We start from the raw sequence: 23,582 nt of genomic DNA on the forward strand, positions 1-23,582 counted from the left end.
GTAAAATTAGCGGTATTTTAATTTCGCCGTGATGGGGCCTCTTAAGAGTGCGCTTTTTGGTTAGACTGTACTTTCTTTCTAATCAATCTTCTTTGGATTCCACCATCGTGACGCAGACAAGTAGTATTTCGTAATCGTTCTAGATAAACGAGTATTTATACAAATGTATATAAACCAGAGGCTGATTTAAGATAGTTTGGTGACATTTTCATTCCGCTGGTCATTGGGTCGTCATGTTACAACGATTGAAGTTCATTCTATGGGACATCAAAGGACTGGCGTCTGATTTATCTTTCGTCCCGGATGAGACAGGCGTGCCTTTCTCTCTCTCTCTCTCTCTCTCTCTCTCTTATAACTGTATATTTCTTTGGCATCTAGAACCGCCAAATATTTTTTTCTTTTGAGGTCCAGCCGTGGTGGGAGCGGGCGAAGGGCCAACGAGTCTCCGTCGAGGCAACAGCAATTCCAAGACACCCACGCGACACACTACAAACTGGAAAAAAAATATATGAAGAGTTCTTTAAAGGAAAGCTAAAATATAGTTACCCCATCGAGAAATTGAATAGAATTGCTGAGCTTTCGATATAAATTTTTCCTTCCTGTTTCCTGATGGTAGTTAATGCATCACTAAATAATATACATTTGTCTATTAAGATATAGTTTCCGGACGTCACGGCTTCCTCCCGTTTTGGGGATGCCCAGGAGGCATAGTTTTATTCATGATTGGAAGCAGACGATCCATAGAAACCTAGTTTGTTCAGCTTCGAGAAGAGTATTGGCCTCTCAGCCAACAAGAAAGGATGACTTAAAGGATTGCCACAATGTATGAAATGCTTTGTATTACAGCCTTGCTTCTAGAAAGCATTTGTGAAATTTCGTGGAACAAACGAACAGCTTCAGCAGTTGCGAGTAATCCCGTCCTTGTTCGATTCACAGCGTCGTAAGTAGGCTAGTTACCGCACGGGACAAGAACTCGCCTTCGCGTCTACCCCTTGACCAACCAAACCAAAACGCTCCCCCGACTACACCTGATATTCACATCACACAGTAATTTTTCTATCCATTTTTCTTCAGTGGTAAAGCTTGATTTTAAAAGCGCAGTACATAATTTAATTTTTAGTACAGTACAAGATAAAACACCAAACTAATTAGTATTTGATTGCTAAATAATCTGAGAGTAGCATGCTTGACATATTCTTATAGTCTTATCGTAATAACTGCAAATCACAATGTTTTTGGAATTTTATCGGGATGTGCATATGTGTAGAATGAATCAACAGTTTGTTTCTTTAGAAGAATATTTAATTATGACAAACAGTCAAGCTGTTGTCTCGAGTATTATACTCGGACATTTTACAAATCTTTTAAATTGATATATATCTAAGTTACATGAAAACACAGAAAGCTGGAACTAAACTTTAACCTTCCGGGTTCTTTTGGCTGCAAAGACTTTTATAATGTCCTCAAAAAATAGCTTTTAAGCTATGCTCTACGGATATGATTCTAAGGTTAATGAGTCGTTGTTGTCCTATTAAGTTTCTGAGGTAAATTTTTATAATCTTTAGTTTACTAAGACTCCTTGCCTTGCTTTATAGTGAAAAGAAATATTTATTTGCCCACTTTTGCGCCCCCCGATCCGGCGACCGGGGGCACAAGCCCCGTTTCCTCCCCCCTAGTTACGCCACTGTCGACTCCTTTGTCATCCGATTAGTTCAGCAATATTTGCTAAACTTGTGTATTTCTCTTCCTCGTAATAATTTACCTCTGTATTTTCCGGGTTTACCCACACTTGATTCAAGAATACTAATACTCGCCATACTCGAACATTAGCCACGAACATGGGCGGCGATTAGGGGGGGCAAAGGGGGGCAGTTGCCCCCGCACTTTTTTTAAGTAACCAATTAATGTATATAGTTTCATTTGGAAATATAACGATTTTGTATGTGTTACTGATTAATAGGAAAAATGCTGCCATATAATATTTGCTGTTGCGTGAATACGTATTGGTTGTCTTCCCGTGGAGTAAAGAAAGCTACAGTAATTGCGTTTTAATCGCCACAGAAAATAACCCCAAAAAATAACCTATTGGAGCACAATTTCAGCATACTTTCATTTCTTCTTACAAGGGCTCGATATGTTAGTGAGCCGCTTTGAAGCTAATCGAAAGAACATTATGCAAAAAAGTAGGGCCTATTTCACAAGTTATTCTTTAATTGCACAAAAATTGACAGTTCCTAAAATGTCTTTTCTTCTTTCTAAAGTAAGGAATATCGATTAAAAAGAGCGTGATAAGAAACAACTTCTACCTTTTCCATTGTTTTGTAGTGTAATATACGAGTGAAGTGTTGTGTTTAAGGATGTACGAGTGTATATACAATAAAATTTAGTAAATTGAACATAATTCTAGGTTTTAAGTTTATTTTGTATAACTGAAGTGTGGATTGTAAGTATTGTTGTGTTTTGATGTGTTCCAAGAAAGTGAAATCTGCACCTAATGGCAACGAACATATTTCAAGAAGTTGCAAAAGCAAATATTTCTTTAAATGTCGTAGCATATGCTTGTAGTATTTACTGTCTTTCATTTTCTAAGAGTAATAACATACATTTAATATCATGTTTGGAATTAAATATTAAGTTTTTCATTAATCCTCAGTTTCAATATAACTTTTGCAAAACAAGCATCATTATTCATTACTATGATTAATATTATCCTTTCTATTTATTTGTTTTGCAAATTTATTAAATAATCTGATCACACAATTTTCCTGACAGAATTTTAAGATGTTCATGAGCAAGGAATCAAATCTCTTCTTACACTTTCGTTGTTTAAGAGTACAAAGGGCTAGTATCTACTTGCGTTGTTCTTCTCAATTTACTTAATAAACTATTATATACGATATACGGTATTTTAACTGAAAATATAGTATCCTATTAGTTATACAACCTTTCGTCAAACAAAATGTTAGAAACAACCAGGAAAACTAACATTTATATAAAATAAAATATTCAGATCATGTCTTGCCCCCTCACGTCCAACCGCCGCCACTGGCCACGAAGACATGATACAGCACCTTTGGCACCGTGAAATGCTAAATACTCGGGTTCAATGGAAGCCACCGACTGGAGCCATGTGAGGAAATGTGATAATGTGTTAACCAATGTGATATAAGACCCTTAAAGACCGATTTTTGAAAGGGCTGAATATGAAGAATGCAGAGAAAATCTTTTTGTTTAACGTCCCACGATTTTGCTCTTTTAGGCTAAGGGAGACGATGATCAAGCCAAGTGAATGCTGATGGAAGCATGGTGAGATAAGAGCGTGAAAGGAAACGGAAGTACCCCGAGAAAACTCATGGACACAATATTCTCCACCACAAACATACTTGACCGGGAAACGAACCAAAGACCCCACGAACCAGAGGTAAGTTCTTTACAACTGAGCCACCGTCCCCACGAGAACGGGTAGAGCTACGAATTCGAGAGGCTCGCTTTGAAAAGGAGTTAAAAATTGAGACTTTATAGTCTCTCATTCCGTAACGGTTTGCGCCAAAGCAACACAAGACTGTTCTTTAGTTTGCGATAATAGGGAGCTGTTATAATTGATTTTTGGATATTTTCCGTTGAGTTATGCTCCCTAATTTTAGCGAAGTCTAGTACAGAAAGACGCCCTTAGACTTTTCCTACCACGATATTCCAATGTGCTTGAACATTGTGTGAGTGCACTTGTGAGGAGTGAACTGACTTACTAATACAGAAAAGGAATACAGACCAGTTCTTCTTTCAGAAAAAGTGTTCCGAGAGGCACACGTAATATTACGGGGGGCACTGCTGCTACTATTTTATTTATTATTATATTATAGACTTATTACTTTGGTCTCGTCCAGAGGGGCACTCTCAGAGCTCCGGGGGGAGCTGTGCCCCCCAAAAAACATGTCTGGAAGAAACACTGAAACGGACTATCGTCGTTAGAGGTATACACATGGGTAAAAGTGAGAGAGAACGCGGGGATAACGCCGCTAACGCACTTCCAAAAAAATATCTATGGCGTCCCTTCACTTCCTAAAAAATTGCAATGAGAAAAGATAGGCACGGGAGAAGGCGTGACGTCATGCGTTCCCCTTCCTTTTCAGAATCACTATTACCCCTGGATATACACACTAATTAAACTGACAATATCTTAATTCTAACCAACATCCCTTTTGCTATTGCCAAATAGTATTAAACGTGTACTATTCTGTACCCGAAAAGACGATAAATAATTGTAAAATACTTCTACTTACATTTTCAGAAAAAAATAACATAAATAGGTTGTTTTTACTAGTGAAAGAGTATAGATGAAGTGTAACATCAACTTTTGATGTTACATTAGTGTTTTTTTCCCGTACAACCACTAAAACAATTGGAGCCAAACTAGCAGGATTCATAGATCTGACCTACGATTAAAAACCAGAAAAATGAACTTATTTATTTCAATACACAAGAGAGGACTTTTTTTTTTGGTAATATACAATCGAGAATTTTCTGTGCACTAATGATTGAGACAATTTTGACTTCAATCTGGAGGGAGTACCGTCCAAATTAGTTTTTGAATACCGTACAGAAAGGTGCATAAACGTTTGAGACTATTATGGTCAAATTCAAAAGAAGTTTAGGGGCTATCCAATGGATGTAGCGACTGGTTGCCATTACCTAACCGAAATAGCAGTAATCGATAATGATAATGATAATAAAAAAGAAGGTGAACAGTATTGCTTATTAGAACATTAGCCATAATGAATAAGCTTTGAGTAACAGTGAACACTTCATAAATACTTAGATGAGGAAAACTAGTAAATCGTGGAAGGACAATAGAAAATATTTTATAATAAATTATGAAAATTTTGGAAGAAAAATATAGAGAAACAAAACGCAAACATTCGAAGAGAACCTGCTCTTGAGATTTTCTCTGTGTGTGTGTGTGTGTGTATAGTAATAGTAGCCAATAGGAAAGTGAGAATTGTTTCTGAGGAACTAATGAATATACAGTAGGGTGAAACGAATGAAGAATGAATCGCGAAAACTTATTTATATCCGTTGCTCAGAGATAGTTTTCTTTCACGCGACGCATTCAATACAAACTTTGGCACGCACTTCCATCACAGAGAGCATTGACTTTTGGTGCCCAGCTCATGAACAACTTTCAGGGAGGGCTAGAAAAAAACACACACACACGCTCGATGGGGAAATTACGTTAGGTGTTGATCGACGGTCCTTAAGTCAACGTAGCCCTTCAGTTATTTCTCTGTTCTAGTGACAGCGGTTTCTGCAAAAAAATAACAACGTTTCTGGTGAAGCGTTACTCAGTACAAATCAATGGTTGAAACTTATAATGGTATAAGTAAGATGTTGGTTAAAATTGAGATAAGTTCATAAATAACAACTACATACAAGAAAGTTCATGCGATAAAGAGATTTAAGCAGAATAACGTTATTTGCCAGATATACATTTTTATAATAATACTTATTAATAAACTTATGGGATCAACCAATTTCAAACTTGTGTATCTCGGAAATAAGATTTATGCACAAAGTCCGTTATGGTTTTCACCTAGAAAATTTCTCTACTAAACTATGAATTTTTTTTAGTTTTACGTCCGACGCTTATGCCTGCTAGGCTAAAGGAGACGGTGATGATGGGAAATGAACGAAATGGTGGAATGAAGAAAGTGGGAGTACAACGACTCACCAAAGGTAGTCATCAACCTGGTTCGGCTAATAATATAAGTAGATCTTGAGTGGTAGTATTTGTTTACACATTAAAATATCTTCCGTGATTACATTTACTAGTATTCTCACCTTTTATATTGAAATTACAAGTCGATGATACGTTTTAAACAATTTTATTCGTTGATTCTCTTTGAACGAATATGTACATAGACTGTATTGCAATCGTACATGTTTGTTAAGGTATCTATCAACAACAACATAGCAACTAATTATCCTATAATGTATGTTTCTTACATATATTAGAAACATTCTTCTTTTGTTATTTTTAAATTAACATTATATCTGGTATAGTGCTTATGTAGAAGCACTTTCTGCCCAAAAATACAAGTAATTATCAATTTATACAAGTATCTCGTTGTATAAAAATGTCGCCCGACGATGGGACTGAATATAAAAGTTACAAGGGAGCTTGGTTTTTATATTTAAGAACCACTGGTCCGTTTATAAGAACAATATTCCATAATTACGTCCTTTACATTTTGATCGACCCTCGCATATATATAACATTATTTAGTTTCCTTTACATGAATATTCCAAACCTTCAACTCATCTATATTACGAAGTCCAATTGACGTACCCGTTTTAGCGTTCAACAATTCAAAAACTTTAGGGTTTATTTCCTTAAAAGAATAAACAAAATCCTTACAACGCCCAGGACGTTCTGAAAAGACATTTTTATGTTTATATAGGATCTCCTTAAAGTCAGCTTTTACTGTATTATCTGTAAAATCAAGACTACTTTCGAGTGACTTAACACGCTCAGAAAACAATACATTGCCTTTTGAATCCATCAAATTTTTTGTGTCTTTCGTTCGTTGATCATTTAATTTACCACTTCCTGAAGTAACAGAAACATTATTCAATACATTAGGAACATTATTATATTGACAAGCAATATCATCTAATTTTGGAAGCAGTTTCTGAACGATTTCCTGAGGTATGCCAGGTATAGTCAACGTTTGGTTTCTAAAATCGAGCATGACACGCAATTGAGATAATAAATCTAAACCCATAATTAATTTTTCATTCAGTTCCTTTATTACTAGAATAGGGATTGATATTTCAAAACCTTGAATAGCTATTGTCACACGAGTAATTCCAGCTACTCTCTTTTTATGTTTACCGGTAAAATCAACTATAATAAGATTCTCAGCCTTTTGTAACTTAGGATTCGAATAATTACTAGTAATTGCTTTCCATAGCGAATATGATAATAAAGAGGCGTTTGCTCCTGTGTCAAGTAAAGCTTCAGTGCTTAGCCCATTGATTTTGACAGGTATTTTAGCTGTACTGTATGATTTTAAAAATACAAAATTTTCTTCAACATCAAAACCATCATTGACAGTATCATCTTTGGACCAACAACGATTTACTACAGGCATAAATTGGTACTGACATTTATTAACTGCTATTTTCGAATAATTATTTACAGATACGTCATGTAAAAGGTCGTTTTCATCATTAACATGAACATGTAAGTTGGAAGATAAATGTTCATAAGAATCAATAGCTGACGTGAGTTTGACGTTATCCCATAAATTTGAAGATAAATGTTAATGAGAATCTATAGCTGATATGGGTTTAACCCCTACCACATCAGCTGCAATTAGTTTAAATTCATACTCGTGTATGGTTCCAATAAAGTACATTGTACAGCACAATCATGATTATGTCCCGTATTACTGTTCTGTACAGGAATTGCATCAATATCTGGATTTTGATGTGAAGTGCCATCTCTTAACCCCCGATTACGTCTATCCACGTAGTTTGCTGTATTCCTGGAATTTCGCCATGTATTTCGTCTATTTTTGAACCTGTTTTGGGTATATGGTCTTACATAAGGATTGCCACGACTAATTAGGTTAGGCGGATTCCCTACATAGCTTTGTCTATTTTGCTCGTTCTGATTGCTTGAATTTACTCGGTTTAGATTGTGTTCCGTATCGTTCACACTACGGATATTTAGATTCCGAACAGGTACAAAATGATCTGAATTATTTTTACTTTTACCTATTCCTGCTTGTTGATTCAGAGCATGGTATTGAGTTTCATAACATTGAACAAGCATTAATAAATGGTTAAAACTCATACACTGTGTAGAAAATAGGATCTGTTGTAACTTAAACGGTAGCAAATTTCGAATTGATGCTATGATTCTAGATTTCGATTGCAATGGATTTACGACTTTTAATTCGTTGTATGTATTTACAACAAACTCGACAACAGATTTGTGCAAACGAGGATTGAAATGTTGGTTTCTAATCGTGGCATCTCTATTTGCAAGCAAAAAGTCATTTTCGTAATTTGCGATTAGCGCTGCTTTGAACTCCTCATACGTACTAACGTGATCTCGTACTGCTTTAAACCATAAAGAACATGGTGGGAGTAATAAATGAGGGATTAGTTTCATATATTGTGATCTATCTATACACATTATATTGCACTCGTCCTGAAATTTTTCTAGGAAAGAAGTAGCATTCTCATTACATTTACCACTGAACTTACTCATTTCACTCATCTTGACGCTTAACTTTACCTTCCTTTTATCATTCCGTATTATTGTTGAGTGACAATTCCTACCTATGGCGTGATGTGTAGTTGCACCATCTCCTTTCCGCCCATCTGTACTCCTCGGATGAATTTCTTCCAAAATAATGTCCTCATCAGATACGGGTGAAGGCGAAGTCATCTCTTGTGAACAAGGGAATTCTACACGATCATTATCCATGTTGTTGTGGTATGTGTTGTCCTTGATCTGTAGTGTCCTGATTTTCTCTTGTAAGGTAGCTATCAACTGTGTATTCACACGTATCTGGTTGGAGTTATCCATGACCTGAATCTTTTGTTGCTGTACAGAAGATTCTATTACTTCCAAATCCCTTTTTACACCACTGACTTCTTGAATTAGGTGGTTTTGATTATCCTGGCAATCCTCAGATATTCTTTTTAACTTTTCATCAAACTGCGAAGTGATGTCATTCATTGCCTGAATAATAAATTGTTTCGTCTCTTCTGACTTCTGCTCCAATCGCCTGTTGGATTCCTCGGACTTCTGCTCCATCGTCTGCTTTAATTCTTCATATCGTCTGTTGGATTCCTCGGACTTCTGCTCTATCATCTGCTTTAATCCTTCCATATCGTCTTTTCGGCTTTGTTCATGCCGCTGTAAGACTAATAAAATTCGGTCTTCTAATGTCATTCCTGGTGCTGCATTTTGTTCACCGTTATCACTATCACTGGTTTCTTTCTGCATTGCCTCACCGTTCATTTTTCTTGTGATTATTCTACCACTTCTAAGTCTTGTCAAGTTTGTAGTCATTAACCTTATTACAGAAGTAAATTCACCCTTACTTTACTTCGGGATATGAATTTGCAAGAATCCCGGGTGAGGTAAACCAAAATTTTTACAACGACTCACCAAAGGTAGTCATCAACCTGGTTCGGCTAATAGTATAAGTAGATCTTGAGTGGTAGTATTTGTTTACACATTAAAATATCTTCCGTGATTACATTTACTAGTATTCTCACCTTTTATATTGAAATTACAAGTCGATGATACGTTTTAAACAATTTTATTCGTTGATTCTCTTTGAACGAATATGTACATAGACTGTATTGCAATCGTACATGTTTGTTAAGGTATCTATCAACAACAACATAGCAACTAATTATCCTATAATGTATGTTTCTTACATATATTAGAAACATTCTTCTTTGGTTATTTTTAAATTAACATTATATCTGGTATAGTGCTTATGTAGAAGCACTTTCTGCCCAAAAATACAAGTAATTATCAATTTATACAAGTATCTCGTTGTAGGAGGAAACGGGGAACCCAACCCACTCACACGGTATTTGTCCAGCACAAATTTCACTTGGCACGAGCTGGGATCAAACCAAGGACCCCAGGCATCACAGGTGAATGCTTTACCACTAAGCCACCGCGACCTCTGCTCAAAATTAAGTATTGGAAATTCTGTAGAATGGCCTTCCCCGTCCGTCCGATCGTTCATCTATAAATAGTATATATGTATATATACCGCTATCAACATTCCTTTTTTTTCTCGTAAAACTGTACATGATAATTTACCCACAAAATGGACCTCTTGGAAACTAAGTGCTGTCACTAAAAAACGGAAATTTTGAAAAGAGAACTTTCAAGTTTAATATCTCATGAATAATTCATATTTATTTTATGATTATAATCAGAAACATAATTATCAAATTTATTTTCTAACGCTGAAAGTAAAATACATTTTCCGGATGTGATTTACATGAGATTTTGAAAGTTCAATATTCTCTCCTAATTTTTCTAAAACATTTCAGTTCAGTTACACCACTTGGGATACAAGCGGTTCAAATATGTCATCTTATTCAACATAATGTGAACTATCAATTCGCACGCACGCACGCACACACACACACACACACACACACACACACACACACACACATATATATATATATATATATATATATATATATATATATATATATATATATATATATAGTGGGACCTCGATAACTCGAAGCTTAACGAGACAAAAATTCAAGACACCAAGGTTCAGTGTTTCTAATTAAAAGTGATTACATATCCCCTATAACTCAAAAAGTTTTGTTCGTTCAACCTCTTTAACTCGAAGTTATGAAAGTTTCTTAAATTGAAAAAGATAACTGTAAAAATAAAATACTGTACATGTATTGTTTTGGAGGGGGCTTTCATGTCTAGACATGAGTAAAACACAATTACAGTACACATTAGCAACAATGACATGACTACCAACAATTAAGTAAAAGCATAGAGCTATAACTTCGAGTTATCGAGGTCACATCAAGGAAAATTCGAATTATACAGCCAAACTTCGACTTGTAGAGGTTCGCGGATACAAACGTTCGAGTTACCGAGATTTTAAAATATGATTATGAAACCCTTAAAATTCGACTTATCGAGGTTTTAGTTTTTAAACACTCGACTTATAGAAGTTATTTTGACATTGAGTGTTATGTAGAGTTCAAGGGAATATAAAAACTTCGAGTTATCGAGATTTAACTGTATATATTATCTTTTAAAATTGTCTCTTTATATTATATAAAATATTTTCCTTAAAATATAATGCCTCTCCAAACTTTACAAATTCCCTCACCCCAGCTGAGTGTTTCAATGTAACTGTTCCCTGCTATCATGGGACTTCATGCACTCAACAGTAAACAGTACTGCAGAGAATTTTAATATACGTAAAGTATACTGCATAGACATGCTGCATATATATATTTACTTTAAAAATAACTTGTTACATCATGAAAACATGCAAATTCCCCCTTACACTTTACACCTGTTATTACAATTAAAAGAAATGGCAGAGGAAAAATAGGCACACCTCTCCACAACAATCAATAATTCATAATTTGTATAACATATTCTCACATTTGTATTGTAAATTAGATTTTGTGTTATTTAGAAATTATATTAGACTTTTGCATGCTTATAACGGTCTATTATTCTGACTTGGGAATGCTAGTTTATGTAAGAGCCTGCAAAGTGCTTTTTGGAAAAGGAAAAACTTCTCTATTTCCCTCCCCTCCTTTTGCCTTGTAGTAAATGATGTGGTTGGTGGGGGGCGGGGAGGAGGGATGAGCAATACTTAACCCTTCTACTAATTGGAGATCCGAGAAACACTTCCCATTTAGCGAAACCTTGTTTTGGCTTTTCGTGTGGTTAATTAGTGTTGAGTGCCGCAGCACAATAAATTGGAGCATGGCATAAACTGTGTATTCGTTGTTGAGGGATTTCGTGTAGATCCTGTTGCATGCTGGGATGCGTGGCAGTAACTTTATTTTGGATGACATGAACAAGTTAAGATGTTTTCGAAAAAAAATTAAGAACGAAAAATGGTTTCTAATTTATTTTTATTTAAGAAATGAAAGAAATAATTTTTGAAGTGAGTGGGTATAAATGTATGTATGTAACCGTGGCCAGTGTACTCTCTATCTGTGCCTCTAATATCCATTTACTATAATCCATAATTTAGTCGGTCGACATCTGTAGGAATGCTTACCTTACTCTTAATTTGGTCTAATTAAATTGTATAAAGCCAAAGATAATCACACATTTAGTTCAAGATGTGTTTATTGCTGATTTCTTCTATATATCCTAATACCCTTTACCATCTTAATAATAGGTCTACAGTAACTAATTCACACATACAAATTACCTAATATGAGATATCCATTCCAAATCCATAAAATATCATAATATTATCCGAATTACCGAATGATCTTGTAACACGCACATTTTAACTTAACTTATTTTGCAAAAACTATATCCCACAATGCATAATCAAAATATGGGCATATGCCATTATTCCGTAACACAACGATTTAATATCTTCATAGCCTAATTCCACGCACAGGCCTAAATTCATGCAGGACTCATTCCCAACAATAAGGAATGAGCTGTTTCTGTCTGTTCGCCACAAGTCGATAGTGTCCATGCTTTAGTTCCAATCCCAGTAAGGGCACAGAATTATTAGAGTTGTAGAAAGGATTAGGGGTTTCCCCCAATTAAGAAAGTTGGTCTTCAAACCCAAAATAATGTGAATGAGAAACAATGTATTAACCACATACAAACATCTAAAATATTACATGTCCGACCATAACCATTTGTGGATTGTAATGCTGGTATATTCTGATTGGTTGGTTGAGTTAGACTAGGGTATCTCAACCTGAGGATGGCGAACGAAGGTGAAAATGAGACGTGATTAGGACTTAGGAGCTGAAAACATGTGTTTTTTAATGTTTATCTTTAATATCTTATTTTGGTACGAGAAATTTTATGCCCATATTTATTCTCAAATATAGCAGAATATACGAAAACACAATTTTAAATTATGAAATAATCATTGAGAGAACGTTGAAACAAAAGAGAAATGAAGCTGGTTAAAATACAAGAAAAGTAGCAATACAACAAAAACTGCAGATTAAAATACAATTCAAAATGAAGATTACACACAAATATATACAACTGTAAGCTATAAGTGGCAAGATTATTACAAACTGGAAATTTCTTTTGGGAGTCGCTGGTAAAACGATGTGATAAAAAGAGGGTCGTCATATGAAATAGGTTCGGTTCAGAAAGCCTGGATTAGAGTTTAGCGTTCCGTTCAGTACCGAGGCACAATTTATGTGGATCTGCAGATTAAAGCGGGAATCGATCTATAAAGGCAACAGTCGGAAATTGAACTCGGATCTCCCAGGTTCGCTAACCATATAGCCACGAAGGCCCTAGTAGCAAGAAAGTTTTCCCCAGTTGGTGCGTGCTTGGTTTTTGGCATTCTACGCTTGCACTTGAAACTCATGCTTTCATGCATAGCACCACTGGTCGTTCAATTGCTATTGACTTGACTTGTAAAACGCTTGCGTCAAGTTTGAATGGAACACTGAATACAAGATTGCTCCAGTGTAACTTCGTTACTGGAATCCACCTTGCGGCATACTTGGACATTTTCAATCAAGATGGATGCATGCTTGGCAGACTTGCAATTCAAGCTTACAGCAAGCGTCCCTCTTAGTATATTTTGGGTTTATGCTAAGAATTTATAAAGAGGGAATATTTTTAGTCTGTTCTAGTTACAAAATTAGTTACTATAATAACAACCACATAAAACACAAAACCCTCCCTCAAAACTAAGTTCTGACTAGAAATGGACTGCATCTTGAACACCGAAGCAATACCGGTACGTATTTGTTTTCACCTTGATAAAAACTAATGGACTCCACTAACTTTGGAAGTTTTTAGTGACCCTTCTCAGCACCGAGGCTATTTGAGGAGGGTGTTTAAGGTGGAGTACAAACCATCGTATTGCCTTCAATGCTCTCCTACCACGAATTGAACCCGGGACTTCGTGCATAAAGAGCACACTTGTTAGCCATTAGATCATCAGGGAAGGCCGCATTATTTTTAGTGTTTAAAATAAGGAGAAAATAAACGTTGGTTAATAACGATAATTTATGGCCTATGATACGCTTAATATTTATTTTATCATTTTTGTTATGCTTTTCATGTCTCTGTAATAAATATAGGATCTGGAGTTAGGTTTCTGTTTCTTGGTCACTCACTCAGGCGGAGTCACTGTTTTTGATTAGATTTCGTCATAGTGATCTACTTAATGCCATTTCAACTCTCAATTCTCTTATACTTTCCTCCATTTTTTAGGTCTGCCTTTCTCCCCGGTCTGACTGCCTTCGTTTGCATGACTTTTCTTTCCACGTATTCTTCATCTCCTCTCAGCTCGTGTCCGAACAATCTTCACCTCGATTCCTGCACCTTCATTCCCAGTTTTGCAACCTTTGCTGATCCCCTGATGTATTCATTCCTGATGCGATCTTTACTTTTTACTCCTCACATCGCCGCAGCATCCTAATTTCTGCCACCTCCATTGTAAATGTACTCTTCTTCAGCGTCACAATTTCTAATCATGGCACCATGGCCTTGAACTTGAACTTGCTTGACGGTTTCTTTTGTGCTGTAGTACCGGGCTTATGCCCTCGCCCTCCGTTGGTGTTGTTAGTCTGCCTGTTCTTATCAAAACGTAGTTGAACTGAAGGGATCATAGTTGTCACGTGTCCCTGTTCCGCTTCTGGTGTTAAGAGTCCTTGGTGTGACTTTATGGGCGCCTTTGGCTTCTATTGTGGTCTTTGCATTTTGTACAGTTGACGTCTTATGTTTATTGTGCCAGTAGCAGCAATATGTGGCTGATTCAAACTTCGGATTTTTCTCCAGAATGTGGCTGCTTGGTGGTGCCTTACTTCCTCCAGGAGTGGAATCGATCTCATTGCTGTCTTATATACCGTTTCCTTGTGCTTGATCGGGATTTTCTTATTGCTTCCTCCAGTTTGACCATCCCGTCCGAATCTGCCCGTTTCTTCCTTCTTTACGTCCATCTTCTTTCTTCCTTGACAATCTACTGTTGCTCCAACATATTTGAAGTTTCATCACTTCCTTGATTATAGTTAATTAGATTATTTGTGTTAGAAATGCATTCATTCTGCTTATAAAATTAGTGATTTTTTCAGTTTTCGTGTATTTTTTCAGGCAGTATTTGTTTTACACTTGCTCCTGGTTTCTCGAAATCCCAGTGTTAATTGTAACACAGATATTTTTACGTGTCTTAATCTTCTTTTACGTGTGTTAGTTAACTAATAGAGATGGTACTTTTTAAAAATTTATTTTGGCACAAACAATTCAAACATATAAGACAAATTATAACATTTGGTGTGACATCGCTGCACTCAGGTTCGATGTAAATAGCTTGAATTTGTCACGTTTTGGATAGTGGCAGGCACAAAATACCGAAAAATCGAAATTTTTTAAAAAACCTTTCAAAAATGCTTATATTTCAAAACCAGTTCAGTTTCCTATCAAAAGAACCAGATCATGGATACCAGACCCTGTGAATTTGTGGTAGATAACATTGTTTTCTCGAGAGTCTCCTGTTTCCTCCCACACTATCATTTCTCTAATTCCTTTCATAATCATATATTTTCGTTAACTACCTATCTCTTTAACCTACAGACATAACAGTACGATGTTAAACTCCAGATTTCATTTTAATTTCATTTCATTTCATATGCACTTCAATTATTCTGCTTTATATAAGAATACGCTGAATATGCAGCCACACACACACACACACACACACAGCGGGCCTGCGGTGGCTAAGTGGTAGAGCGTTCACCTCTGGTGCTTGGGGTCCCGTGTCCAATCTTGTGGTGGACAAACACCGTTTGTGGTGGGTTTTCTCGGGGTTCTCCCGTTTCCTCCCACTTTCTTCATTCCACCATTTCATTCATTACTCATCACCACCGTCTTCTTTAGCCTAACCGGCATTAGTGGGACGTAAAACTCAAAGATTTCATTTCATTTCATTTCACACACACACACACACACACACACACACACACACACACACACACACACAAATAAAAGTTCTGACGTCAGGGTATGCATTCAATGTACGTTGTTACACAGAGTCCAAATTTCGAAACCACAGGCAGATCGATCGAGTCAATTTTTTGTTATGGGCGAAAAACTTAGGGAATCTGGATAGGAAGGATACACATAACAGCCATACAAAGAAAACAAAAGTTTTATTCAGCGGACCCCATCGTATGTATTCAATGTACTTTGTTACACAGAATCGAAATTTCGAAACCCCAGGCAAATCGATAATGTTATTTTTTTTGTTATGAATGGCCGCGGTGGCTCAGTGGTAGAGCGTTCACTTCTGGTGCTTGAGGTCCTGGGTTCGATCCCAGCCCCCGCCAAGTGAACTTTGTGGTGGACAAACACCGTGTGCGTGGGTTTTCTCGGGGTTCTCCCGTTTCCTCCCACTTTCTTCATTCCACCATTTCATTCATTACTCATCATCACCGTCTCCTTTAGCCTAACCGGCATAACCGTGGGACGTAAAACAAAGATTTCATTTCATTTTTTTTTGTTATGAGCTAAAAACTTGATCGAATTTGAATAGGGTGGATACACACAATACAGCTATACAAAAGAAAAACTAAAGCTCTGTACTGCGGGCCCCAGGGTATAGATTCCATGTATTTTGTCCAAGGGCGCCGATTTCTCTGTAATTTGGGGAAGAGGGAGGCATTCAGATATCTGTGGTTGCAGATAAGGGTCTAAGAAAGCATATATCAGGATTTTAAGACAAATTCAACTCAAATTATGCCAAATATCGTATGATCATTAAAAAATACATATAACAATAAAATACATATAAAAATACAAATAACAATAGGCCTACATATAACAATAACAAATACATATTCATAAAAATATATGGGGTGGCCTACATAAACTTTGGAAGAGCCTGGATCCCCTCCCCCCCAGGATTGGAGCCCTTGATTTTGTCACACAGAAACGAAATTTGAAAACCTCAGGACGATTGAAAGTGTCAATTCCTTTTTATGCGCCAAAAACTCGAGTAATTTTGGATAGTGAAGATATAGCTATGGAAAAAACAAAATTCTGTTCATCGGACTCCGTGGTATGGATTCGATGCAAAGAATCCAAATTTCGAAACCGTAGGACGATTGACCATGTCAATTTTGTTTTATGGGGCGAAACACGTGTGACTTCCCTATCCAAAATCGCTCAATTTTTCGTCCATAACAAAAAAAAAAAAAAAAAAAAGATATTTCTGGAGTTTCGAAATTTGGATTCTGGTAGCAAAATGCATCGAATGCATACCCATGGGCAAGGGCACCGATTTCTCTGTAAATTTGGGGGGCATTCAGATGCAGAAGGTATATATATGAGACATTCAGATGCAGAAGACAAATTACACTCAAATTATCCCAAATATTGTATATTCATAAGTACAATAGGAGGCCACACGAGCTTTGGGGGGACCCGGGCCTCCCAGGATCGTCGCCCTTGCCCATGGGGTCCGGTGCACAGAAGTTTTATGTGTGGCTGTTTTTATCAATGTTCAGAATTCAAGTGGCAATAATCTCTGTTGCTTACTACCTTGTTTTTGAACTTCATTCAGTTAGAGGTTTCTCAAGTTCAGTGTTGGTAAAACTTTGAAAAGTATATTTAAGCAAATGGGAAGGAAAAAAAAAGAAGAAAAGAGCTCGTGATGATTGAATCACGCTATTGTGAGATTTCCTCTTTCCACACCAGATGTCTCTTTCTCTCTCTTTTCTTTTATTGATGACCTTACTTGCGGAAGAACGAACTGAAACAGAGAAGAAAAAGAGAAAGAAATAGTATTTAGGAAAAAAAGAAATGATAATAATAGTAATAATAAAAAAACAAAGAAATCGAACATGCCGTTAGTGGCTTTATGAAAGTCAAATATTCCTGGAAAAATATTCTTTTCGCTTCTGTCTTTTCACAGTTCCCTTTTTTCTCCTTGTTTTTTTATCTACTCGAAGAATGAAGAGGAAAACAAACTGATTTTAAAATGTTCGTATCATATAACCTGAAGATATGTATCAGAAAGAAACAGTAGCTGAAAATTATAACTGTACCAGTTGATGGAAGAAAAATATACAATCAACGGGTGTTATCAACATTCATTTATTTTGTTTCACACAATTATGTATTATACGGTGTATACGGTGTAGTACTATTAGCAAATGTTTTGTTGGGTATTATATATATATCGTCAACAATTTGACGAAGGGTCGTATCTTAAAAATCTCACTTTTTCAGACATAAAGAAAGAAATAGAATTTCACAGAGGAGAAAAAAGTTAAATGTACAATAATTGATAAATAATTCCACATAATTATTATCTGGAATAGGTGACGAGTTATTACATATCGAACTGCTTTCTTGTCCTTCTAATTACACTAGTTAACAAAGGTTTTGTTACATAAAAGGAAATACCTGTTCTTAAAGGAACTTCGAATATGCACTCGGTTTTTCTCCATCACGTAAGATTTTCCCGTAAAAGAGGGATTTTTGGGAAAATCCCTCAAAAATTTCCCTTTTCGTTTATTTTACACCCCAAGATCTTGTCCCCTTGCATATACTAACATAGAAATTATACCTAAGTATACTTTGATTCATATTTAACAAACCCTCCAAGTTTCGTAATAATCGCTTTATTCTTTCTAGAGAAATAAATATGTTTGTATGTATACTGTGTGTACTGTTTATTGCACCTTATAGTAATGCTTTCAGATCTCTTAAGTTGAGGTAAAACGTTTTGCTTTATTACCACAAACACATATATAAAATATAATACAATATAATTTACAAGTGTGACAATTTACAATAAACAATAATACAAATGTACCAAAAGGTCATGAAAAGACAATCAAAACTATCACAATATATGAAACTTCCATTGGGTTACAAAAACGTACACTACTTCCTTCTTTTGTAAGAAATGTTGCATTCTCTAACAAGACCCCAACAATAGTCCCCCATCATTGAAGGATCCCATCGTCCCTGGTACCTTTTCTCCATTGCCATTATATCTTGGTGGAATCTTTCCCCTGTTCGTCGCTGAGAGCACCTAGGTTAGCAGGAAAGAAGCTGAGGTGGGAGTGCAAAAAGTGGATTTTTAAAGACATCCTACAACCCAACTCTTTGTATTTCTGTATCATGTCCTGTACGATTTCTGTGTAACTCTCAGCTTTGTTATTGCCCAGAAAGTTGCGCACAACACACTTAAATGCTGTCCAGGCAGCTAGCTCAGCACTGTTTAACTTGCTGTCAAAGCTATCATCAAGCATTAATTTCCTAATTTGGGGACCAATAAACACTCCCGCTGAAATCTTAGCATCACTCAGGTTAGGGAATTTATCTCGCAAACACTTGAAACCTTCACCAGATGTGTCCATGGCTTTGACAAAGTTTTTCATAAGTCCTAACTTGATATGAAGTGGCGGTAGTAATATCTTATTAGGATCTACCAAAGGAGCGTATTTGACGTTGCATTCTCCAGGTACGTAATTCACTCTAGGTTCCCATTCCTTCACTTCATAATGTTTGTCATCAGCTCGGCTATCCCATAAACATAAAAAACATTGGTACTTCGTGTAACCGCACTGCAGTCCTAATAAAATACCAACTACCTTGAGATCACAACATATTTGCCAACAATGGTCCTTGTAATTTATAAGATTTAGCAAAGTTGACATGGTGTCATAGGATTCCTTAATCTTCACTGAGTGCGCTAGTGGTATAGAAGGTTTTTTATTTCTATTATGTAAAAGGACAGCTTTAAGGCTGACCTTTGACGCATCGATAAATAACCTCCATTCTTCTGGAACGTAAGGAATTCCTAGCTCCGCCATCAACCCGTTTATATCCGTACATACGCACACATTATCTTGCATTGAGAAATAGCTTGAAAATTGAACATGCCTTTTCCTGTACACTAATATGTTCGTTTCTGCATCCAATAAGTTCCACTGCTGGAGCCTTAATCCCAGAAATTCCGCCCCTTGTTTTGTCAGGTGCAAATCACGGACTAGGTCATTAAGTTCACATTGCCGGATGAAATGTGGCTCGCGAACACAGTCAGGGATGAACGTTGGATCCTTGGATGTACATGTTGATGTCGATGGTTCATCAAGGTCATGATCATCATCAGAGTCTTTTGGCCATATCTCTTCCCAGTTGGTAGGGGGTCGGGAAGTGGAAGTTCTTTTGCATTCTGTTACATTTAATAACAAATATTGATAACCATTTCATGAACAAAACGAAAAAACTTGGAGAATTGTATATATATGTATTAAGGTATACATATACTGTACGTTTAAAAAAAATATACGTTGGAAGTACATTCTAGTTTTATACACGTTTCTAATTTACAGAGAGCAATACAAGTGTGTTGTTGACTATTGTAAATATTCATTTTTATGTCTGTGTTTGTAGTAATAAAGCAAATCGTTTTTACCCCAACTCAGGAGATCTGAAAGCATTACTATCAGGTGCAATAAACAGTGCACACAGTGTACATACAAATATATTTATTTCTCTAGAAAGAACAAAGCGATTTTTACGAAACTTGGAGGGTTTATTAAATATAAATCAAGGTATACTTAGGTATAATTTCTATGTTACTATATGTAAGGGGACAGGAGCTAATGGAATAAAATATCTGAAAAAGGGAAATTTTTGAGGGAATTTCCCGAAAATCCCTCTGTTACGGGAAAACTGTACGTGATGGAGAGAAACCGAGTGCATATTCGAATTCAGCGCAAAAAGTTCCTTTAAGATCAGGTGATTTTTCTCATGTAACAAACAAAAAGTTTAAATTTGTTAAATAGTGTTATTATTTCTTTCTTTATGTCTAAAAAAGTGAGATTTTGAGATACGACCCTTCGTCAAATTGTTGACGATTATATATATATACAGGGGGTTGATTAATTCGTGTGTCAATTTCATTTGTTCACTGTGCAAAAGTGGTATGAGGTAAAGTCGTGCAATTTGGTGTTATTTTAGAGGAAGAAAATAAGTTTTGTTTCGCCATAGAAGCATGTCACTTGTTCTAAAGACTGAAGAGATATAGAGTCAAAGGTCAAATTTCGATTTTCTCCTTATGGGACTGCAATGGTAAATTCTGGAAGAGTCTGAAAAAAAAATGTAAATCGAAGTGATGACAAAGAAAAAGCTGTATGGTATGATTCTACGTCGCACGTTGACAAAATATGCGTCAATCAAGTGTCAAGGTCAGAGGTCACGGTCAGATCAAGGTCACAGGTCATCTTGAGAACCCATTTGAATACACTGAAAACAACGCAATGTCCGTATCAAATCATGTTAAACATCAAAATGAAGCAGCGGAACAAGCAAGGAACACTCAATAGTAGTATGAGGTCAAAGGTCACAGGCAAATACAAGGTCAAAGGTCAACCACAAAAATCAAATAGTCGCTGGGGAAACAGAAGTTGTTGACCTCATACTACTAGTCAGCGTTCCTTGCTTGTTCCGCTGCTGCATTTTCATGTTTAACATGATTTGATATGGACATTCCGTTGTTTTCAGTGTATTCAAATGGGTTCTCAAGGTGACCTGTCACCTTGATCTGACCGTGACCTCTGACCTTGACGCTTGATTGACAGATATTTTGTCGGCTTGCGACGTAGAATCATAACATACAGCTTTTTCTTTGTTATCACTTTGATTTACGTTCTTTTCAAGCTCTTTCAGAATTTACCATTGCAGTCCCATAAGGAAAAAATCGAAATTTGACCTTTGACCCGATATCTCTTCAATCTCTAGTACAAGTGACATGCTTCTATGGCGAAACAAAAACTCATGTCCTTCGTGTAAAGTTACATCAAATTGCACGGCTTTACCTCCTAGCACTTTTGCACAGTGGACAAATGAAATTGACACACGAATTAATCAACCCTCTGTATATATATATATATATATATATATATATATATATATATATATATATATATATATATAGATAGATAGATAGATAGATAGATAGATACGATTTTGGTTTAGCAGAATTTTTGTTTATATTTATCACGTGTGTTTGTGTATCCCTGGTTGCATTCCCAGCCAAGCAAGCTTGTGGCAGACAATATCGTTTCTGTGGGTTTTCTTTCTGGACAATGCAAAGAGGCTGAAACAAAGATTCAACGTCGAAGATGAGGACTTTTTGCGTCGCATCATTGCTATTGATAAAACTTGAATCAGAGACTTTGAGTCTGAGTTGAAATCCGCAGGAAAATGCACAAAACTCGATTACAGTTGCTCAAGGTGGGTTCACTGACTCTTCACGACAACGCATGCCCGCATACCGCTAATATTGTGCGTACAAAGCTTCGCAAATACGGTTGGGAAATGCTACGTCATGCTACCTACAGTGCGGACATGAGTCCATCAGACTACGATTTATTGCCCAAGTTGAAACAACGCATGAGTGAACGTCGGTTTTCATTCCTACAAGAGCTTTATGCAGCTGTTGCCCGAACCATTTGACAGCTTAACAAAGATAGTGTCCTTGATGGAATATAGAACCTACCTGGACGTTGGGATTCCTCACTACCAAGCAGAGAGATTATATTGAGGGCCTACAAAGAGATCCTCTCTAAACAATAAACGTGTAAGTCACTAAAAATTAGTGTGTATTATTTTGAAATGACCCTCGTATATAACAAGAATTAATTTTCCCGAAATGAAATAAATTTAGATAAAATAGATATGAGAAAGATATGAATGATAGATAGATATGAATAAAATCAGAGCATTGACAATTTATTTTCAACTCAACAAAAAAAAAATCATCATATACAGAGTGTCTCAAAAGTCCCCTGACATAGGGTAACATTGTTATTATCAGACTTACAACAAAATGCAAAAAGGGAAATTGTCTCCAAATATGTGTTTTCAATCTAGTGAAGGACTTTTTTTTTTTTTAACATCGGACTAGACATTTGGGCTGTAACTTTTAATGAGTCCAATGTTAAATGAAAATGAAACGTAGCTATTTATCTGGACCTACAATATAAAGTGAATGCAAGTATGTTTGAAATAGGACCTGGCCATTGACACATTAGCGTCAAAGACAGTAACTTCATTAACAATGTTATGGATTCAGGTATATGAAAACGTCGCAATATTCTTTTAGCATTGCGCGCATAAAGAGTGTACATCCAAAACGACTCGTCCGATTTAAAAAAAAATCATTCACTTTCGATTGGAAACATCATATTTGGAGACGGTTTCGCCTCTTACATTTTGTTGTAACTCTGATAAGAGAGTTACTCTGTCAGGGGACTTTTGAGGCACCCTGTATAAATTATTGGATTAAAAAAGAAATACGGGAATGTACTCTATATCATTAATTAATATTTCAAAACAATAACAAATATTCTATCGAAAGTGAAGAAAATAATAAATAAAAACTATTAATAAGACTTCTTTTAATATAACAGAAATCTTTTACACTATATAAAATATTACTTTTTCTGCTTCTTCAGCAAGATCTGCTTACTAGACATTGTTTTCTTTTCGATTTCTTTCTCTGAAAACGAATTTCTTGATCTTTTAGTACTGTTTTTTCTTATATGTACAGTAGATATGTTTTTAAAGCTTGATATTTGTTGTGTCAGAGCAAAAGTTTTCAAATAAAAGTCTAACTTGTGTCCCCTCCAGGCCTCAAAATTGACGCTAAAAATCTGTTTCTTTTCTCATGTTTAAATAGAGAAATAAATCAGATCGCTATCAGATGACGCTTTCGCAAGGAAAGGATGATGAGAACTTAGTGGGAGGCGAAGCAGAAAAAAAAAATAATAATCCTCTGGAAAGAAAGAAGTAGAAAAAA

This window comes from Thermobia domestica, chromosome 10 (assembly GCF_964235325.1).
Source record: "Thermobia domestica chromosome 10, izTheDome1.hap1.1, whole genome shotgun sequence".
In the NCBI taxonomy this organism is placed as follows: Eukaryota; Metazoa; Arthropoda; class Insecta; order Zygentoma; family Lepismatidae; genus Thermobia; species Thermobia domestica.